Below are 6,189 nucleotides of genomic sequence, written 5' to 3'. Positions count from 1 at the left end.
GTAATGGTCCATGCGTTCCACATTTGATTTATCACTATCAAACCTCTTGTAAATGAGAATGTGTGAATACGGTGTTGATAAATCAATTAATGGTTTAGAAAATAAACATTTTGAATTTTGAATATAAGAAGCCTGAACTTGAAGAATACTGCCATGACTGATGAGATGCAATGTTCAAGGCCGCAAAAGTTTTATCAGTGAACATATTAACAGACAATTAAGATATTATCCTATTCAACTATCGCTGTCGCTAAAGTAATGCACCAGTCAATGGTAAGCATGCCCCCTCCCAGGTCCGGAGGGACAGTCGGTGGTTTTGTGTTCGCGCCGAAATAGCGGGGAATTGGCCTTGGACCGACTGTGTAGCTCAAGGAATTTGGTCGAAGCACTAGCGGTTTAAGCGCCCGGCGTGCGCCACCTCTAAAATAATCGAAGTTTATTGTTTTTATCAATATCGGAGAAACAAAGGTAATAAAATACGCTCATAATGCACCATTTCCGACTTCATACATGAGGGAGTAACCCCAAATTCCCGTAAAACACTTTATGCCATATACATTCGGTTCTGAGGGAGGAGCACATGTCAAAAGTTGCGCCCCTAAGTTATTACCCCTCTAACATCAATTCCTGGATCCGCACCTGCGATGTGCCATGTTTCCGCAACCTGGGAGATTTAATAAAAACGCTTCTGTTTCTAGGGCTGTGATAACGAAGTTCGTAATCACTGCTTCTGCTGTAATAAACCAAGATGATACTTGACTTCTACTACTACAAGTTACCTACATTCACGTGCATTATTTAGCACGTTATTGCTATGTGTTTCACAAGATTTATACCCTGTGTACTGCTAAGATTTAGCATTCTCAAACATTTATTGTTGAATAAGTATTTAGCTGATTTTCTATTTGTCTGAAAATGATGAAAAACATAATCTTATATATTCAACCTCAAGTCAGTTTCCTAGTCTGAATTTTGAGAGGATACAAAAAGTATTCCTGGTGGGTACAACCTTTAAGGTAAATGACAGACACAAATACATGCATGCCATATTTTTGAGAGGCTTTGCAGTGGATTTTAGTCTGAATTCCAGGGAATATTGGTCTAAAGTCCATCGGATTTTGATCTTAATTCCAAGAGATTTTGGTCTGAATTCCAGGGGATTTTCGTTTAAATTCCAGGGGAGTTTGGTGTTAATTTCAGGGGATTTTGATATTAGACCAAGGGATTTAATGGGACTAAGCGCAATATTAACATTTATTATTTAAGACTAAATACAGAAATCTGAATGCATATTTACTTATATTTATTTAACGATCTAGAATACATACAATAAAAGAATAAATAATATATTATGAAATTATAATCAATTGTCAATGTATATGATAAATAAATAATACATAAAAAAAGACAGAATTTTTACCAATTTTACTCAGCACATTTACTTTTAATAAGTGAATGATTATAGCACTGCGCATAGTAATATACTTTTCATTATTAATTTATTAGGTTTGGGATCCCCCCCGGGGAATATATGGCATACACAAACCAAACTTACACTCTCAATTGTTTCAAATGAACATTATTATTTATTAACTATTTTGATTTAATTAGCATTCACATTTAGTCAAGTCACCATGATTTGCATTTGAATTTATGCTATTTGTAACATTAGACATACCTTATATACATTATTTGTACCAAAATTAAACAAATAACGATCTGTATTATAAGATAGCACAATTTGAAAAAAAGAGAAAAAAATACTATTATTACTTAATTAATTGCTTAAACAATAAACCTACATTTTTTCCATCCTTTTCTTTTATGAAATTCAAAAGCCATTGCATTACTCTTCATATTGACAAACAAGAAATAAAAATAGTTCATGAATGTAATCATCTATTTTATTTAATTTAAACAATCATTTGATATCAATATAATTTAGTTCTTACAAATCATGTAAATAATTTCACATCCAATAAATTGAGAGTTAATAAACAGTCACATGCCAAATTCCTTTTATTGGACCTTGTCAGATGGAAAGCTATTCTTAAGGACCCTAGTGATGTTTTTCCTGCATCTGAACTACCTAATTGCAGCCAATTAGAAATTTTGCATTGAATGTTACATATTTGGGTAAATTAAGGGCTATAGTCCCTGTCCCGACAATTTTGAATACCATTGTATAAAGTCTCAATGCAATACATCAAGTAGTTGCTGAGGTATTATCCTATGTGTGCTAACATGCAAGACCTTAACCAGAATTTCTAAGTCGCATAATAAAGGGACAAAAATTATATAATATGAAAGATAGAGTTATCTTACTTGATTAAATAAGAAGGTCAAATGGTTGGGAGCCTGTGTCTGTAAAGTTTCAATGCAATACATGATGTATTTGCTGAAGCATTGACTTAAAAGTGGTTACATGCAAAACCTTAAACAGAATGTTGAATAAAAAGGGGCCATTATTTGAACTTAATGCAAACTAGAGTTATCTTACTTGGTTATTTAAGTAGATTGGATGATTGAGTACCATTTTATAAAGTCTCAATGCAATTCATCCAGTAGTTGCTGTGATATTAACATATGTGTGCTTACATGCAAAACCTTAACCAGAGTTTCTGAGTCGAATAATAAAGGGCCATTATTTGCATTAAATGCAAACTAGAGTTATCTGACTTGGTTAATTAAGTACGTTGGATGGTTGAGTACCATTGTATCAAGTCTCAATGCAATACCTCAAGCAGTTAATGAGATATTAACCTATGTGGGTTTGCACGCAAAACCTTAACCAGAATTTCTAAGTCAAATAATAAAGGTCTATTATTTGCATTAAATGCAAAGTAGAGTTATCTAACTTGGTTAATTAAGTAGGTTGGATGGTTGAGTACCATTGTATCAAGTCTCATTGCAATACCTCAAGTAGTTGCTGAGATATTAACTTATGTGTGCTTGCACGCAAAACCTTAACCAAGGGGTGACGCCGACGCCGAAGCTTGGGTGAGTAGTATAGCTCTCCTTATTCTTCGAATAGTCGAGCTAAAAATGATTAACAGATACATATTTAGACTTATCGACGTTTTACTTAATATCAAAAGGTTCTTACAAATTATATATAATATTATTCTTCATATATATACACATTATTTAGTAGGGATGGCAACGAGTAGTAAAATTAATACTCGAGTACTCGGACGATCGTTCGATCGAGTACTCGGGTACTCGATTACTCGGAAAAATTGAATATGTGTTCGCGAAGACATGATTGTGTATATACATGTATCGTTAATGACGTATATTGTGCGTTGGTCGTAATTTTGTTCATTTTCACCTTTTAAGGAAACTTTCATTACGTATTTTAACAATAAATGATATATAAAGAAAACAAATGTTGTTTCAAGCTTTTCATTTGTCTTATTCGTTTCATTTTATACAAGTACGCACTGCAGAAATCAGAATTACAATGAACAAAAATTAATAGCATACATAAAAATAGTGAACGAAATTCAATACGAAGTTCGGTTGTTCAGTTGTTTACTCTACATTTTTTTTAAATGATAGTTTTTCGTACTGTGTAATTGTTGTTTACCTCATTAATATTCATAATTCTTGATTTAAATTATCAACCAATTAATTGTGATAATCATTGTTAAAATACGCCCATTAGGAAATCAATTCTCGCAACGGTCGATACTCTTTCGCTCGTTAGCGTCCATTGTTTGGTGAAAGGTTTGGTATACAATAGAATTGTGTAGGTGAAAGTACTGTCGCGACTTTCGCGAGTATTCCGCCGGATCATATCCGACGGATATATAATCCTGTCGGATTGTGCACGTTTTTCTCGGGCGTTTCGTGCCCGAGTGGTGGGAAAGAAAGGTATATAAGGAACGGTTTGAGAGGGCTATGAGAAGTTTTTCATTTTGGACAATGGATTATTAAAAACGTCAGTTAAACGATTTATTGTGTATTATTTAGGAAAATCATTTAAGAAAACTATATTAAATTTGAAACAAATTAAAAACTGTAAAAATTAAATTGTGTTGTTTCTTGTGAGAACATTCAAAACCAAACCCCAAATGTGGCAATTAAATCTCAGGGGGCAATAACTCAACTAAACTTCGCCACAAGTACCGCTATCAAAACTTCGCTAATTGACATCAGTGCTAATTTGAAATAGGGGTCCTTTGTTGACAGTTTGCAACTATCACTGTCAACTGTCAACTAATTTATTGAGGTCAATTGTGTACAGAGCGGGGATTAGAGGGACCGTAAATTGTCCTCTTGGCAACTAACCAGATCTGATATTTTATTTGTAAATCGTATATTTGGTGATTTTTATAGATTTTTTTTCCGATAACTCGAGGAGTGATTTTGTACTCGAGTACTCGGACGTTCGATCGAGTACTCGGGTACTCTTTGCCATCCCTATTATTTAGTAAACAGTATTGTTTCAACAATTCAAACAAATACATAGTTACAAATCAAATGTTGCTGTATTATGGCAAACACTTGGTGTTCCATCAGTACTTTAACTGAACTGGAACCTCAGATCAACCCATAAAGAAATGGAGTCTAGTAACTTCCCACTCGCCTGCCTCTTGGAACAACTGGGCCATGATTTTACCAGTTACGAGTAAGTGTTCTTTTAGACCATCATGTTGGTCAGAAATGTAATCAAACAAATCAAGACTGTCCGTAACTGGAATGTTGGACTAGTGTCAATACATAGGCCACACTTTTTGTATCCAACTCCTTCCAAATGATGGGTAGTGACATGGACATTCTTCAATCTAACTTCTGCAGTGACTTCATTCATTCCTTTAGTCAAATACGGACAGTGTGAGCTGTTGAGATAGGCAGCTCCTGTGACATCACATTTTATTGTGAAGAATGTCCAGCATAGATGGCTTGTCATTTAATGTCGCTGGCAGCCTGCTCTGAAGCTTGTCCATAGCCCCATATGTATGGCCAGTCATCCATTATCCCCTTTTTAATGATTATCTGAAAATAATCCCAAGCACACTTATATGCATATTTATTATATCATATCCGCTTCTTTACACTTATCTTCTCTAGGATGTTCAAACAGCCTTGATGTGACAATACAAAATATGAAGACAAATTAACAGTGAGATACTGCAATGATATTGAATTTTCTGTCTGATTTAAAATGATTTGTTATATAAACAGGACAGGTGAAACTTCCTATTCGACAAATATCTTTCTTTATTGTCATTTCCAAGCATTTTTTATGATTAGATTATTTAATATTTCACAACTTAAATACTATCAGGAAGTCATAAGATTAGCCATCTATATATATAATCATAATATATATTTAATAGATAAAAACAAGTCATTATACAATTGATATACACAAATTAAAAAGGTATTTATACTTCTGAAACACTGTTGCACAAGCTACTGGGCACAAAGAGGTGCTGAAGGTTTTCCTGATGCCCTTTGAGGTTTCTCCACAATAATGAGAAAGACGACCCCTGAGAGAGATGGTGGTTATTTCCTGAAACATGAATATTTATACATTTTGTATATAATTTTCAAAAAAGGACACTTGACAATATACAGAATGCTGTACATAAAATTTATAAGTCCTATAAATAAATGCTTTGGAAAAATCCCAGAACGTATAAACAGCAAAACCCAAAACCTCTTGATTTTGTTCTCAATTGGCCAACAGAGGAAGTATTTTTTTATTTTTTTTTCAAGAATCCATGAAAACCAGAGATATGAAACTGCTGACAAAAAATTAGATCATGCATTTATCTTTAACCGTTAGTAATAGTTTAACCCACGAAACATTTTAACCGTTAATAATAGTTAACCCACGAAACATTGGCTTTCAAACGAAAATATGCAAATCTGCGATATGATCTATGTCAGCAGTTTTTTATCATTGGTTTGCAGATACTTACCCCAAAATTTGCTCTTTCCAAGACAAAAAAATAAAAAATGTTGCAAAAACTGTAAATTTGTGAAAGTGCAGCTTTAATAATAATTAATATATTCTTTTAATGAAACTGTTATGTGCTAAAAATAGAACTCAATGAAAAATAAGCATATCCTAATAAGCCTAGCTTTATATGAAGTATTTACTGAATCAAATAGACATATAGGCAAATGACTGAAAAGCTTCCATAATTAAAGCTGCACTCTCACAGATTAAACATT

The sequence above is a fragment of the Mya arenaria genome, chromosome 16 (genome assembly GCF_026914265.1).
Source record: "Mya arenaria isolate MELC-2E11 chromosome 16, ASM2691426v1".
In the NCBI taxonomy this organism is placed as follows: Eukaryota; Metazoa; Mollusca; class Bivalvia; order Myida; family Myidae; genus Mya; species Mya arenaria.
This window is presented reverse-complemented; position numbering follows the sequence as displayed.